This window comes from Artemia sp. Qi Xiang Cuo, chromosome 13 (genome assembly GCF_049724085.1).
Source record: "Artemia sp. Qi Xiang Cuo chromosome 13, ASM4972408v1, whole genome shotgun sequence".
Lineage (NCBI taxonomy): Eukaryota > Metazoa > Arthropoda > Branchiopoda > Anostraca > Artemiidae > Artemia > Artemia sp. Qi Xiang Cuo.
The window spans coordinates 39,756,720-39,774,240 of NC_142806.1; the positions used below are offsets into that span (position 1 = coordinate 39,756,720).

The 17,521-nt window shown below is 35.2% G+C and overlaps 1 protein-coding gene across 5 annotated transcripts in view; it reads right to left on the reverse strand.

The window, feature by feature from the left end:
- LOC148945269 (uncharacterized) overlaps positions 1–17,521 on the reverse strand; it is a 120,578-nt gene that overhangs the window by 86,195 nt on the left and 16,862 nt on the right. The window contains exon 1 of one of the 5 annotated variants that reach the window (XM_089099569.1): positions 12,303–12,576. The exons of the other annotated variants lie outside the window; for them this stretch is intronic. The gene's annotated coding sequence lies outside the window, so the exon portion shown is untranslated. Of the gene's footprint in view, positions 1–12,302; positions 12,577–17,521 lie in introns of those variants that run through there. 5 annotated transcript variants of the gene reach the window in all.

Genomic DNA, 17,521 nt, shown 5'->3' on the forward strand with positions numbered 1-17,521 from the left:
AAAAGAACAAAAATTATTCCGTATATGAAAGGGGCTGTCCCCTCCTCAATACCTCGCTCTTTACGCTAAAGTTTAAATCTGTCACACAACTTTATTTTTTAAAACAATAAAAAACTTAGCGTAAAGAGCGAGGTATTGAGGAGGGGACAGCCCCTTTCATATAAGGAAAAATTTTTGTTCGCTTTAAATTCTAATGTCGCTCCTTACTTTCAGTTAAAAAAAACTTCTTTTTTTTTATTTAATCGGTTAAAATGCAACCAAAATTATAACTTTCTGCCATTGAGTTTACAAAAATTTTTAACGCAATAACTATGAAGAAAATAAGCAGAGGCTTACGTATTATAGCGACCCCACTCAAGAAGAGTACTTAGGTAAATCCTAATGAAATAATACCTAAATATGATGAAAATATAATACTTTAGTAACGAAATTATGGAAACTAAAACAAAGAATTTGGGAAGGCAGGCCACCCAGAACGAGTTGTATTAAATACCTAACCAAAATACTAACTCTATATATTAAATATCTAATTAAAATATACCTATATAGTAGTTTATCACACTGGGTCTAAGCTAATTGTCTCCTAGTGCACAGAGAAGCCGGTTTTACGCAGACAGATCTGATCAAACTTCTGAAGTTGGGTCGCTATAATGCATAAGTACCAAATAAGGGTTATGTTTCAATACAAAAACCAAGAAACGATAGTCCAGGTCAAGACTCTCTGGCTGGAGTTGCACGTATCCCTGGGGTTAGGGGAAATGAATTCTGGGGCTAACATAAAGAAAAGATCCCTGAAACATTGTCTTATTCGTAATATATGTAGAGTAGTATTTTAGCAAAAATTTGTGTAACCCATTCTAAAAGGTGAGCAAGATCATACTATAAGAATCAAAGGGACATGAGCCCAGAAGAAGAACCGGAACACTGGTTCCAGGCTATCATTTAGAAGCTGCTACAACATTGCCTGAACATGAAGGAAGGGTAATAGTGTACCCAGGGGTACAAGGGGGTACACTTGTCCCCAGGCGAAGGTTCTCTTGGAGAATTATTGAGATAAAAAGTTTGTATTTAATCTACTTAATCCTTGAGGCATTTGTAAAGTTGGGAAGAGGGGGTCGGAAGCATACGTTCCCTATTAGGCTTTCCTTAAAGGGTTCAAGGATTTTCAACTTGAAATTTTTTCCAGAAATCATGTAAGATTTTCTACATTTAGCGGTTCTGCTGAAACCTTTAAGGTTTTCCAAGAAACCTCAGGATTCCTTGAAAGAAAAAAAAAAAAAAAAAAAAAAACAAATGAAAATCCTTTAAGAGAACCTTATAATAATCCTATTCTTCTTAACGACCCATTAGCTGAGATTATGGTCACCACCAAAGTGATGAGACGTAAATAAGATTCTACGTGACAAAATATCTAAAACTTAAATTTTAAATTATGTTTATTTTAAATATAGTTTGCTATAAAATAACCTTGGCTGGAAATCTGAGACCGTTGGTGCACCGGTACAATGATTACCACAGCAATGTTCTTATTAAAGGTTCCCTGTCGCAAGAATTTACTTCATGGAGAGGGATTGAAAAAATCAAAACAAATTATATAGTTGTAGGGAAGATCATAAAAATCTAAACAGTTGAAGGAGGGTACCTCATTAATATATGCATCTAGTTACGATATTGTGCATAATATTTTCAGTTTACAATCTACAACAAAGTCTATTAGAGCTTCTCAGTCCCCCCTCCCCTAGTTTATCTTTCAGCCAATTAATAGTTTTTCTTTCAGCCACCACGGAGCCTAATTCCCACTTCGGTGATCGGACATATTACTTTTATTGAGAAGCAGGGTTTTCAAACAAGAATGAAGACCTGGTGTATCCCACTGTGCTCAAAACTCCACATTGCATGCAATTCCTCAACATTTTAGGGATGTGATGTGAAGATCTCCAGAGACCTCCGATTATTACTTCCAAGGACTATTCTAATAAATTTTCTGATGTTGTGAATAAAATTTCAGGTTACAATCAGCAACAAAGTCGATTAGGACTTCTCGGTCCCCCCCCTAGCCCTAGTTCATCTTAACACTGGCATTAATACTTTATCTTTCAACCACGACGGAGCCTGTTTCTCTAATTCTCACTTCGGGGGTTAGGGGTATTACTTTTATTGTTAAGCAGGATTTTCAAACAAGAATAAAGGCTTGTTGTATCCCATTGTCTTCAAACCTTCACATTACATGCAATTCCCCTTCATTTTACGGATTTGATGTGAAGAACTCCAGAGGCAGGGGCTGAGCCAGGATTGTCTTTAGGGGGGGAGGGCAAAATAGGTTGATCCGATAAACTTGGGTTAGGAGCGAGTTTAATTAACGCAAATTTGCGTCAATTAAGTAAATTAAACTACTTTAGTCTATGTTAGGGGGAGGGGCGCCCCCACACCCCCCCCTCTGGATCTACCACTGTCCAGAGGCCACTGATCATTTCTTCGAAGGACTATTCTAATATATTTTCTTCTTCTTGGACGTGTGATTATAATAGGCTACAAATTTTCCCCGTTTCTGAAACCACATTGTCTTCCGTAGTATCAGACTTCGATGTTCAGGGCCATTAAAAAAAACTGCCAAAAAGGTCCCGAAACCAGCCCAATTATCATAATTTACATAGTCTGATACACGATTAATATACATAATTGTATAATTACGGGTAAGTTAGTGGAAATTATAAAGATAATAAATAGGCCTGAAAATATCGGCTTTAAGCATTAATGAAAGTCGCCACCAATTTCTCATCTGTGGGTTATCGGTTTATCTGTAATTAAGATTTCATGAAATAAAAGAGAGTGAAATTTGAGTCCACATAACATATTGTTGAACTTTCCCTTTGTAAAACAAGCAAGAAGTGCTCTGTAGAATTGAAGCGAAATCATGCAGAAAAAAGAGATATGTCTCAATGCGTTAAACTGGGTAACTGCCAAAGTGCTACACATTAAGTAATTTTAGATTTAGCTGGTACTTTTAGTTTGTCCACTTTTATTTTGTATCTTTATATATAACTAATTCCATCTCTTGGGAATCTCGGCCTGTTTTCAGTAGTTGAGCCTCCAAAGTTATTGCGATTGTCTTAACATTGCAACCAACTTTAGGGTATCGTACTAATTTGTGTGGTATGTATCTTTATGCAACACAAGAGCGCCCACAAAAGTTCTTTAGGAGTGAAAGCAAGCCTGGTTAGATTCAAAGGTATTAAAAAAGGGTAAAGAAGGTTTGACGGTAGTCAAACATTTCAAATCTTTTACCAGATTGTGCTGTATTTCGCCCTAATATTAAAACAAGTTACCATTATCTACCCTAATTAGGGTACCCATGAATGTAGAAACCATAGCCATTACCCAAACTCTTGATGAACGAATAATGATTCGAAACCATAATCTTACTCTTTGAGCTAACTTCTGCATCTACTACTACGAAGAATTCAATTCAGTACTAAACCATCTGAGCCTAATAGAGCTGCGGGCGCTCCTCCTCTGAACCAATCTACTCAAAGCTTTATTCTTTACTCACTTTCATAAATTTCCAGTTTACTTTCAATCCCTCCTTATGACCACTTCCTAAGCCATCCGAAATACTCTATACTTTTCGTTTGACCCCGGACGGAGCACAATTTTTGGCAATCTAACACCCTGAATACGTAAAACTTGGCCTGGACATCTTAACCTTTCTTTCACCGAGTGCATTCTGCGTTGTAATCCGTAGCAACTTTTAATTAGCTACAGAAGCTACTTAGAGTTAACATTCACAGGGAAGCGTTGTGAAGTGACTAAGGGCTTATAAGGGCATAACCTTAGAAGTTCTATTGTATCCATCTCTTTTTCACTAATATTTTCCGTATGTTTCAATCTAATAGAAATACATAATAATAATAATACCGCTGACAGTAATAACGATGCAGATTTACTTAACTAAAAATGCCTCTAAACTGCCTTTAGTAGAAGTTACTACAAAAGTAAATTCAAACTTAGTTTTATGTCGTTCTAGCTATTAGGAAACGTCAGCTAGAACGAAAAAGTCAGTTTTAACTTTTGTCACCCTGAAATGTACCCATTACAAACCTAGAAATTAAGATCGAGTAACATTTTGCGCAAGGTGCATTTGCATATTTATGTACATACGTAGGCCTACAGCTTATTAATTCCTGGCTCCACTCTGAACGAACTACTAACCTTACTTTCTACATTAATCATAACAACATTGTTCTTCTACATAGCACTAATCCTACTTTCTAGGACAATCATAGGCAGTGCAATGGCGCTGCCTAAGTAAAGAACGATGTTGGCACAATGTATTATATATTTTTTCCATACCAGGGCACTTCGTATCGAAGGAGTTGTCGTAGAAACTTCGAAAAGAGCTCATTCGATTGGAAATTGGAGTGGCTTGTGCCCTTTTTGATAGTCGAAAGTGATTGGAAGGCAACTAACACCCCTCTCATGCCCACCATTTCCCCAGACACATCCAATCAAAATTTTGAGATAACCATTTTGTTTAACGTAGTTGAAAGTTCTTAAAATTAGGTCTTAGAGGATGACAACCACCCTATGAGCCCTTAGGGTAAGGGTTGTAATTTATACCCTTGGGGCATATCAGGTGTTTATAGAAAGCGTTGTCGTAGAAACTCTAAAAGGGCTCATTCGATTGGAAATTGAAAGGCCTATTGCCCTTTTTAATAGTCAAAAGTGATCGGAAGGCTTGACATTTTTATAGTAAAGATCGATTTGGGTATAATGTATTTTTTTTTGTTGTAGTTGTTGTTTAGACCAGGGCACTTCGTATCGAAGATGTTGTCGTAGGAACTTCGAAAAGGGCTCATTTGAGTGAAAATAGAAAGGGCTAATGCCCTTTTTTACAGTCGAAAGTGATTGGAGGGCAACTAAACCCCCTCTCACGCCCACCCTCCCATTTGCTCATTATGTTTAAAAACTAAATGTTGCCTTAAGATTAAATCAAAATGCACTGTGTTAATGCTAATTCCCAATAAGGCATCTCAGCAGTATCCCAAGAACGACTGAGGGTATTATGTTCAAACTTTCGGGGCTGCTTCTGCTCTTAAAATCTAACTAATTCAAAATAGCATAAGTGTATCCAAGCTATAAGAAAGTAAACAAATCTTTTGCGAATGGTATCAAGTTTTCCATTTCAGGTCAACTAGAGGAGGTATGAAACTAAATTAAACACTGCTATTTGTGTTGAGATTTTTAAAAGGGTGTATGTTGTTAAAAATTGCTGAAATTTTTTTTCCGGCGTACAAATAGCAGCCCCAACTATAAAGCCTTAAAAAACGAAAAGATTTAAAGTATTATTTTCTTTTTCCCTGAAAAGACTATGTCAATATAAAACGAACAGAAATTAATCAAAAAAACTTTTGCCACAAAATGTTTCCACAAAGTTTTTCAAAGAAAAGTAAAGAACTCCATTAAACAAAAAATGATTAAAAATAAAATCAAATAATCTACCAAGCGTGAAACTACCGCAAATCAGCATCGACGAATAAATGAAACCCAAAACGAACAGAAATTACAATAAATAACCGAGTCAAACTCAAAACGAGCAGAAATTAACATAAGTTGGGCTCAAAACCCCTATGACTTCCCAAGTCCAGAACATAACTTGCATTTTACAGAAAAAAACACAAATGAATGTGCATTGTCAGTTTAATATACATATACTGATATTTAGTAATCAAAATGTTAATATTGTTTTATTTATTAAAGTTATAAAAGTAAAAACAATTATATTTTTTCAGTAAAGTGCAAATTATGTTCTGGCCTTGGAATGACACAGGGGTTTTGAGCCCTACTCATAGTAATTTCTGCTCGTTTTTAGTTTGACCTGGTTATTTATTGTAATTTCTGTTCATTTTGGGTTTCATTTATTTATCGATGCTGATTTGTGGTAGTTTCACGCTTGGTAGATTATTTGATTTTATTTTTGCTGATTTTTTGTTTAATGGAGTTCTTTACTTTTCTTCGAAAAGCCTATTTTGTGGAAATTTTTTAAAATTAATATTCAAAAAAAGGTTAAGGTGGCTAGGCAACGCTTTACGGAGGAAAGATGACAGATTGCCAAAGGTACTTTCTGGCCATCTTTCTGGGGTCAAAGGAAAAACATATTATTACCAGCCATTGATAATTTCAGAGAGGTTCCGTTTTTCTCTAAGAAAAAGTGTGGCTGCAGCATGGAACCGATATGAGTCCGCTTTTGATTTTGATTTGTCGTTTGAAATTTCAAAAAATAAGTTAAAAATGAAAAAAAAAATCCTTTTTGTATATCTTCAGGTAGATGTCTGCTGTGGCGTGGAGAGTAATTAATATTATGTCTTTTTTTCTTTCTTCTTTGTCGTGTCTTTCTTTTATCGGTTATTCATTTATTTCGTTATTTATTTCTTTATTTGTTTTATCTTTGGAAAACAAGATTACCAAACTGCCAGATATTTATATAGTTAGTATTTTATGTATGTATGATTGAAAAATTAATGAACCTGAACCGACTGGAGTTCCAAAGGACGGATTTACTAGACATAGGAGCTTCAAGTTAGGGTTTGAAGAGTAGCTTTGAATGAATCACGGCGGAAGAAGAGCGTGTACAGCTTCGCTGGCCTCGGGTGAGCCACTCAAGTTTCCATTACCAATAAATACACTGAGCAGAATAAAATATCACCTTTCTTTAAGTCAGTTCTTCCCTCATACAATAGCTTTGAAAAAGTATGGTGTCGTTTCTAGGGATTATATTTGAGTTAATAAATATTCTATTCAGTGAAATCTTCGCAATTCAAGGAATATTAATATTTTATTTACTCCATTGGTGAGGTCTGACTTTAATCCATTAACTGCTTGTCATATCGTTTGGAATAGCCTACCTCGAGTCAGCTCAAGAATGTCACTCGTTTGGTAGTTTCAAAAGAATTAAAAAAAAATTTAATGTCTTGATTTTTCATGTTTAAATTAATTTTTTTTAATTTTTTTTTTGGGGGGGGAGGGGGGTGATCCTAGCCTGGGTTGGAAACGTTTGTTGTGAAGGGTACTGAGTTTGTCTAATATTTTTTGTGGCTTGGTTTCAAATATATATTTGGAATTTGGTTTAATTTATTGGATTGTCCTACATCTTCTTTTTTTTGGGAGGAGGGGGGTCCCTTAAAAATCGCTTTTTGTTTGGGTCTTTTAAGTATTGTTTTTGTTTTCTCTTCTTTGTTTTGTTTTGTGTGTGTGTGTGTGTTAAGTCTTTTAAATGTTGAAATACATTATGTTGAAATTACTTTTTTTTATAGTGTTTAGGCCTTTTCTGTTTTTCCCCTATTTTTTTCCTGGCCATAGAACCTTAGGGGGGTTCTATATTGAAGTGTTTTTGTCGTAAATTTATTGGTTGAATAAATTGATTGATTGATTGATCATAGGGTAGTCCACGCGGAATAAATTGATTTCTAGGAAGTCCCCTGTTTAGTTTTTGATTTTTTTTCTCTTGTGTTGAGTCTCTTAAATGTGTGAATGTATGATGTTGAAAATGTTTTTGTTTTTCATGTATTTGTTTCATTTTTGTTTCTCCCCCGTTTTTTTCCTGGCCATAGAGCCTTACGGGGGAGTTTATATTGAAGTGTATTTTGTTGAGTTTATTGATTGAGTAAATTGATTGATTGATTGATAACCAGATACGAAATTCTAAGCGTTTTAATCACTAACCATCATTCAAAACGTTTGAACTGAAGATTCTATTGTTAGAAGCAAATGCAACTAAATGATCCCTATCATTCTTGAAGCATTGTGAAAGAATTCAATAACACTGGTATTATGATAGAACAACCATTATTGAAGATGAAACAACCATACCTTCATTGAGATTTAAAAGTTGGGCTTGCCAAAAGATCGGAAGGCAGAAGGAAAGGAGGGGTAGCCTCCTAATTTGTAGGATAATTGTCGTCCCTTTTAAGCTTTAAAATCGGTATTTAGTTTTCCTTGAAAAACTTTTTTATTTCTGTTCGTTTTAAAATCATGCTAATTAAATATATGAAACAAAAATACAGGGGGTAAAGCATAGCATATATTAAATTTGTAACCTAACCTAGGCTGTACCTTTTTTGCCCCTAAACCCCAAAAAACAAAAGTTTAAATATTGTAGACGCATTGATAAATCACTGTTTGCAATCTTCAGCATAGGAATTGTCCGTTGAAAGAAACCTGTTTGACTAGTTTCTTTAGCATGTTCAATGTACTATTATCGCGCGTGTTACAGATAATACAACAGTACCCAGTGTTGTTTTTATTGGTTAATAAAAGTAGTATTTGTAAAGTTTTTACGTTTTTTCTGCACAAGAATTAAAATTTTGGCTAGCTATTTAAATTTTGAACAAAATTTTGCCACGAATTCTAGTAATTTTACTATACTGTTTTGGCTGGATAAGGACGACGAATATTATCCAAATGGACTGAAAATCTGTATATATTTTTTTAATTTTATAGGACAGAAGGCATCTTGACCCCCATTCTGTTACAACTTTGAATATACATATACTAAAGAGGATAAAGCAATGAGGAAATTTTGAAGACAATGAGCAATATATCTAATAGCTAAATGAAAAAACATAAAATAAGGATAGAATTCAACCTATGATAATAAAAAAAACAGAAAAATAAAATAATAAAAAAATAATACAAGAGTACCAAAGTTACTTTAAGCAAGTTCAGCAAGGACTGACATATAAAATAATTCATTCAAGCAGTAATGCTTGGAGCAAGTTTTTAATGCGATTCCTGCTCATTTGGCAGTTAGGCTGTCAAAACAGAAAGAAGCCTCTGGAGATGCCAGGACCACCTCTTCCATGCAAAGTGGCCTGGAGAAATAAAACATATGGGAGCAACTTCGCTCTCGTGCGCGATTGTACTGCCTACGATTAGAGTTATCCCAATTATCAGTTGAGCTGACACCCCTTCCTCCCTCTGGCTGTTACGCAAAAATTCACCTTTTAAATTAAATAGCTTCAATTCTTAAAATTACCATTTTCGGTTAGAAACTATCGTTTCCACAATAACAAAGGAGCTGTCAACCCCGCCTCCCGCAAGCATATTACACTTTTGGTAAAAATAGTTCTCCCCATGTTCAGGAACAAGTGTGTCACCGCGCGGAAGTATGGTCTCTAAAATTGGGGATTATATCAATATCGATTCTAAACAACTCTAGAGTTCAACGTTAGATAGTTATAAGGGATTGGCATCGTAAAATCTTTGCTAGGTAGTATTTTCCTCCCATTTGGGCCAAAATTGTTGTTCTACAGGACAAAATACTTCTTTGTTACTTTGGGAGCCATTAGAACTTTAAATTTTCTTCCAAGGTCTTCTAAATTTTCTTCTCTACTGACACTATCACCTCTGGCTCAGTGCGATTACCCCTGGTGAAAAAAAAGAAAAGAAAAGAAAAGGACAAACAGCATAATCACGTGTCCATGGGGATTCTTTTCGAGACACAGAGGCTTGAAATCTCTGTTCTTGGGTTCTAACTTGGGTTCAAACTGGCCCAATTGAGGAGTTAGATAAAATTATCTCAACTAAAAAGTGTTTAATACTGGCCCGAATTGAATAATTCGGGCTACTGCAATAAAAAAAATAAAATAAATGTGGTTGCAACTCTGACACAGTGGTCACTATTGCTGCACCACTTCAAGGTACCTTAGCAATCAAAATGTTTGACTATGCAAAAGATTTTTCAATTACACTTGACAAATCCAAGCTTCCATTCTAAATCTTTATCAAGTTTTTTATTTCCTTTTATTGTAATCAATTTGGTTGAAAAGCGTAAAAGAGCAGCTTATTATCTCAAGGAACGAGAAACCACAAATCCGTATGGCCCCAGCAGCTACTGATAAAAACAAAACAACCAATCAAGATACAGGGGACTGGTGGACCAACTTTCTATCGGATAGACATTAGACATATATGCTGTTTATCTTAGGAGGGGGCTCGGGAGTAAAACACCCTAAAAGTAGGGAAGGAGCGGAAGAATTAGGTTAAAATACTTTCCTGATTCAATGAACCTTTCCAGATTCATGTTTAAGCAGTAAATGTTATTTTATGATTATAAGGGGTTTTATTCACCTAGAAAGAGTAGGCCTGTTTTTCAAATTAATAAGAAGTCCATGCTGTGGTGGGTACTTAAAAAAGAGTCCTGATTTGGGTAGCTTTATAGATGGGGCTTATCGGCATTCTGAGGATTTTCGCTATCTTGGAAAATAATTTAGATACCGTAGATGAATAAAACTTTCAGGAGTGTATTCAAAGCCTAAACTATACCTTGGGAAAGAGTCTTGAAGTATCTTCCTCTACCCATTCTCCTATGAAGGGCATTGACCTTTTAGAAAATTGAACACACTTTGCACTATAAAAATAAAACTTCGATCAACAACACATTTGTCTTGAGTCACATATCTTTGCTAAATCCCGATTTGATTTGTAAGGTTTTAAAGATTTTGTAAAAATATGTTAAGTTTGAAAACATGTAAAAAAGCTTAAAAACCTACTCAAAACCCAGTTTTCATACCTAATTTCCCCTAGTCTATCTGTTTCAAAATCTAGTGTAAAAGCACGGCTGCTAGCCAGTAACACAGGCTAGACGTTTCTTCCACTCAAGCGTGCAAGCCTTAGAAACAGGGAATGAAGAGATATGGGTGATTTTATGGTGTAGGACAGAAATCAGATAGAAATAAAAGATTTCTCGGTACTTGTGTATTACCTGGTACCCATGCGAGAAGTTAAGTTTGGTTAATGCTAATGAAATAAAACAAACTATGATAAAAATATAATAGTTTAGAAAAAAACTTGGGCTATATAATTGCACATTAGAAGGGGGGGGGGGGTAGAGCATAGCATATATTAAATACGCAACCTAATCTAGGTGCCTTTTCCCCCCTAAACCCCAAAAAACAATAGTTTAAATCATGGGCGCCCATAAGCTGAATTCCAGGGGGGGGGGCAAACTTCGTCTAATTGCTACTTTTAATGCTATATAATGGAAATCTCAGAACAAAAATATAAAAATAAGGCAGCATCACTCAGCAAGGGGGGGGGGGCAAGAGCCCCCCTGCCCCCCATATGGGCGCCCATGGTTCAAATATTGTAAACGCAATGACAAATCATGCTTCGCGATCCATTTCTCTATTTTTTTTTTTTTATTTTTTTTTGCTTATTTCTCATGAACAGTTTGTTCACAATACCAAATAGCCTATATATACTTAGAAAGAGCGTTGAATAGAGAACGAAATGGTACATTTATTTTTTTTTATCCAATTTCTGTCTTCCAATACAGGTTTACTAAGATAGGAATATTTTCAGGTAAAATTCTAGTTTAGCTAGCCTACATTGTGCTTTCTTGGAAACGGGTTAGGTTAGGAAAATGAAACTTTCAGTAATGATACCAGTGCTAAAAACATACTCTGGGAATTGCCAAGCTACTAGTCTATGTTAACCCTCTTCTGATTTCTAATTCTTAGAAACTTGTCTAGCCTACTTAACAGGTCTAGAGTAGTTTTAAGCCATGTCAAAAGGTTTTCTAAATTTATGAAATAGGCTATTTGCAGATCTTCAAAACCTCATACATTGGGATTGAGCAAAGTTGTGAAGCTGAAAATTTTCCCTTGTACTTCATTTAAGCAGAAGATCTATTTTGCAAGGTTTCACTTCTACAACACAAAGATTTTTGGTAAATTTTTTGTTATTCATATTATATTATTATTCTCTTTCCAAAAGAAATTATCTATCATGCCTTTTTTTATGCTCTTTCCAAATATAATAATCATTTTTGTCGGAAATGAATTTTACCCCGACCCCTATATATACCAATTCAGAGTATATATTTGGACATTAGGGGAGTGGGGGAAAGTTTAAACTTATCTCACATTTACATCAGAAATAAAATGTACCCCCCCCCCTAATCTGCAAATATATACCCTGAATTGGTATATATAGGGATGGGGGTAAAATTCATTTCCGACAATGATTGTTATTTTTGGAAAGAGCGTAAAAAAAGGCATCCAGTGATACGTTTACTTTATTCGTAAGTCAATAATATGAATAACAAAAAATTTACCAGATTTTTAAAGTTCATCAAAGGTCAGTGCCCTCTGGAGGGACGAGCGGAGGTAGGTACTTCAAATAACTTCCCAGGACATACTTTAGTCTACAGATCCATCCCTGGAAGTTTCATTTTCCTAACCTAGCCCCTTTCCAAGATAGCAAGAAGTAGCTAAACTAGAATTTTACCATTAAAAAAGAGTTACCTTTATTAAAATGTTTAACTGCTAATCCAAATTCAAAAAGCAAGGTGTATATCCTAGCTAACAATTCCGTTTTTTTTTATAACACAAGCTTAGACGAAAATCACATTTGTACAAAACGCGGCAGTGTAAAAATGGGTAACCAACAATATTTTCACAAAAATATCCTATTTTGATTACACTTTTTCACTGGGAATACGCGTCGATTGACGTGGACAAGCACATCTCTAAAATCCGAAAGGGACTGACCAAGGTGGAGGTAGATACCATTTCACTATCGTTATTACCATGCAACCAACACCGGTTACACAAGGACTTGGTATATGGGTAGCAATACCCGAGCCCCGCTTTGACGTTGCCATACGTAACTACGGTATATTTGATTTCAGATGGAAGGATGCTTTGAAATCAAAACAAAAGAATGAAGTTAAAGGGAGGCTGTCTTTTGAATAATGTGTTTACGAATGTTTGTTTTTGTCAATTACTCTGTGATTACCAACAATCTTGTTTTATTCTTCTTAGATTATATTTGGTTTTTATCAAATTCTTTTGTAGTCGAGAACGGTTTCTATTGACGATATTTTAATTTACTTGTTTGTGCATAAGGGGTGGAATCTTGGGCTACCCCGAGATTCTCGCAATTTTTCCGTATTCTTTCTTCTTTTTTTGTGTGTGTGTTATTCCACATACCCGTTTTACATAGCTAATTAAATAAAAAAAACAAGTTTTTTTTAACTGAAAGTAAGGAGCGACATTAAAACTTAAAACGAACAGAAATTATTCCATATATGAAAAAGGGCTGTCCCCTCCTCAACACCCCACTCTTTACGCTAAAGTTTGACTCTGCCACAATTCTACTTTTTAAAACAATAAAGAACTTTAGCGTAAAGAGCGGGATGTTGAGGAGGGGACAGCCCCTTTCATATACGGAGTAATTTCTGTTCGTTTTAAGTTTTAATGTCGCTCCTTACTTTCAGTTAAAAACAAAAATTTGTATTTAATTTCTGGACGTTTTTGAATTCATGCAGGTTTTGAATTTGGGTCATCGTACATGAATAATTAAAACAAAATTTGTATATTAATTTGTTTAACTTATAATAACCTTATAATAACCTAAGTTTGATTTTTGTTCCAGTTGTTTAATAATAACTCATGAATCATAAAGGCTGTCTGAATAGAATAGTAATCTTCTTTAAAAGTTACAAAAGAACAACTAGCATATGAGTAAGCTGTTAAGGAGAGGCAATCCATCTCACATACGTCATATTTTCTGTTCGTTTTAAGTTTTAATGTGGGTTCTTACTTTCAGTTGAATAAACTTGTTTTTATTCAAGTGATGATCGTTTTTTAAATAATTTCAAGAAATCCAGCTCCCCCTCCATGGAAAATTCCCTTCGCCCACGAGGAATTTCTCCATGGAAAGATTCTCCCACGTAACTTAAATTAGCGATATTTTCGGAACTAATTTTGTAAGGTATAGTAACAAAACGGCCAAAGAGGTCAAAACTGTTTTTTATGAAAAAGAAAGTCACAAGTTGAGCAATTCTCAAATGACTGAAATGAATGAAAGAAAATATCTTTAAAAGATATGCGTAATAATTTATGTTCGTTTTAAGTTTTAATGTTATTCCTTACTTTTAGTCAGAAAAAACTTGTTTTTTTATTTAATAACAACCACAAGCCGAAGACATACAATATCTTTGGTTTATTATAACATAAAAATCATAGTTATGAAGCTGCTTTAGGCATTGGCTGGGAAGTAACACAAACAATTTATTGCTTATATCGGCCATTATTTAACAAAATTCGAACTTTAGCGTAAAGAGCGAGGTGTTGACAAGGGGGCAAACTTCCTTATATATGTAATATGAGGGGTTTGCCCCCTCCTCCATACCTCGCTATTTACGCTAAAGCTCGAATTTCGTACCAATTCTTTAAGAATGACCCCTGAATCACAAAGGCTGTTTAATTAGAATAAACATCTCTTTTGAAATTACTAAAAATACTTTAAGAGTAAAGAGCGAGATATTGACGAGGGAACGAACCCCCTCATATATGTAATAATTTCTGTTAATTTTAATCTTACTCCTTACTTTCAGTTGAAAAAAACTTGTTTTTGTATTTAATTTCTGATTGTCCTTTAAATAAGACTGGGAAATCCAACACCCCCTTCATGGAAATTCTCTTTCCCCGTGAAAAATTCCTCCGTGGAAAAATCCTCCCACGTAAGGGGGTGTTTTAGGGGGTCTTTCCCCCCTTTTTCGAAAATAAAGCAAATTTCCCCAGGGTCGTAACTTTTGATGGGTAGGACTAAACTTGACGAAACTTATATATTTAAAATCAGCATAAAAATACAATTCTTTTGACGTATCTATTGGTATCCAATTTCGTTTTTTATAGTTTCAGTTACTATTGAGCCGGGCCGCTCCTTACTTACAGTTCGTTACCACGAACTGTTTGATTATGAATATATTATTATTGTTACAATAATTATCAACATTCTATCATTACTATTTTATTATCATCGTTCTTATTGTTTTTATTTTTCTTAAATTTCGTTCAAATTGCCCTTTTGCTGTTGTTTGTACTGATTTGCCCCCTCATTTGAAAGTAAATCCTCAGTTGAAAGTAAATCCTAAAAGTAACGAGCCTGCCAATACTTTATGGGCAGAAAAATGTAGGTTTCTTAAACCCATGTTATTAAGAGCATAGGCAACTTGTGTTGATTGGGTGATTTATTTCGGGGGGGGGTCCTCAAAACGATGGAAACAGTAGCAAATCAAATTATAAGTAATTACGGAGGAATAAAACTACAGTTTTGCTCTTGGGGAGGGGTCAAAACTTCAGAACAATTACTCCATGGCACCATTCAAAAAACTTGTTTGATGAAAATATTATGCGCTTTCAAGCCCTAGGAGAGGGGACTTACTAGTAGCAGCACCAGACGTTTTCCGCCTCACCTTACACCTGAAATTCAGATGTTACGTGTTTAACCGTAAGCTCCGAGACTCATAGCAAAGGATAATAGCTCGCACTCAAATACTACTCCTTTTCACTATTTTATTCATATTCAAGTTTCCGTAAATGCCGAAAAGGTAACTTAAAAACTTCACTGCGTATTAAAACCATGCAATAAAAATAAACTGCGACAAAAACAACATAAACGACACTATCTTCCGAAATAAATACGAACTAAAAAGGGTTTTCGGTACTTCGTGTTTGTGAAGTATTGAAGTAGAAGTTTTGGCTAGACATAGCCATTATGCACAAATTATAATATAATTTGTACTTTACTGAAAAATTTCAACTGAATTTACTGAACAAAAAATATGCATTGTCAGTTTAATATACATATGCTGATATTTATTACTTAAAATTTTAATTAATTTTTGTTTTCTTAAAGTTATAAGTGAAAACATTTAAAAGAATTTTTTTCAGTAAAGTACAAATTGTATTCTGGCTTTTAGAAAGCATTGGATTTAGAACCCTATTCAGATTAATCTCTGCTCGTTTTGAGTTTGGCTTATTTTAATTTCTATTTGTTTTAAATTTTCTCTATTTATTATTACGATCATATGGTATTGCCACACATGGACAATTATTTGATTCTATTTTTGTTCGGTCTTGGTTAAACGAAGTTCTTCACTTTTTTTTGAAAAAAGCCTGTAGCTTGCAACAATTTTGTCTGATTAATTTCTGTTCGTTTTATATTGACATAGTCTTTTTTAGGGAGAAAGAATGAACCTCTTCCGAAGTTATACAACTATCCCTTCCATAAAAACCTTTAATACCCCCTGGGCATAACTTACAACCCTTGCCCGTAATCTCTGGGGTGTTTCAACCCCAAAATCTTGTTATATGATGTTTAGACTATTTTGAATAGAATGGCTATGTAAAAATTTCTATTAGACGCATTTCGGGGCAATATGACGTGTGTGTAGGGGTGAGAGGGTAGCTGCCCTCTGATCACTTTGACACCTAAAAAGAGCACTAGATCGTCTGATTACCAATTCAATGAGTCCCCTTTGAAGTTTATATAACCAAACTTTCTATAAAAACCCAATGCGTCCCAAGGACACAACTTACAACCCTTGCCCTGAGGGCTGGGGGGATTTGTTAGCCTCAAAGACATAATTTCCAGACCTTTCTGATAGGCTTAACAAAATGGCTCTATCAAATTTTGATTGGAAGTGATTGGGGAAATGATAGGCGTGGAGGGAGACACTTGCCCTCTGATCACTTTTGACTAATAAAAAAGGCACTACTCCTCTCAATTTCCCGTCGAATGAACCCTTTTTGAAGCTTCTACGGCTAACATTTTTATAAAAACGTTATATACTCGAAAGTGATTACTTATGATCTTTGTCCTGAGGACTATGGGGGGAGGGTTTTCTTCCACAAAGCGATAATTTCAAAACCTCTCAACCGCGTTAAACAAAGAAGGCATATCAAAATGTTTATCGTAAATGTTTGGGGAAATGATGGGCGTGGGAGGGGGGGTCCGATCACGTCCGATCGCTTTTGATTAATAAGGGCACTAGCGCTCTCAATTCCCAATTGAATGAGTCCTTTTTGATGTTTCTACGATAACGCTGGCAAAGACCTAATTTCTAGAACTTTCAACTACGTTGAAGAAAATATCTATCTAACAATTTTGATTGGATGTGTTTGGGGAAATGGTAGGCTTGAGAGGGGCGTTAGTTGCCCTCCAATCACTTTTGACTATTAAATAGGGCACTTGCGCTTTCAATTTCCAATCGAATGACCACTTTTTGAAGTTTCTACGATGAAGTTTTCTATAAAACCTTATATGCCCCCCAGGGCATAATTTACAATTCTTGCGCTGAGGGCTGTGGGGGTAGTGTCATCCCCAAAGACATAATTTTCGGACTTTTTAACTACGTTGAACAAAATGGCTATCTCAAAATTTTTATTGGATGTTTTTGGGGAAATGGTGGGCGTGGGACGGTTGTTAGATTTCCCCCAATTACTTTTGACTATTAAAAAGGGCACTATACCTTCGAAGTTTCTAATATAAATTTCTCTATAAAAACCATATCTGCCCCCAGGGCATAAATTACAACTCTTGCCCTGAGGGTGTGTGGGGGGGGGGTTGATCATCCTCAAAGACAGAACTTTCAACTACGTTGAAAAAAATGGCTATCTCAAAATTTTAATTGGATGTGTTTGGGGAAATGGTGGGCGTGAGACGGAGGTTAGTT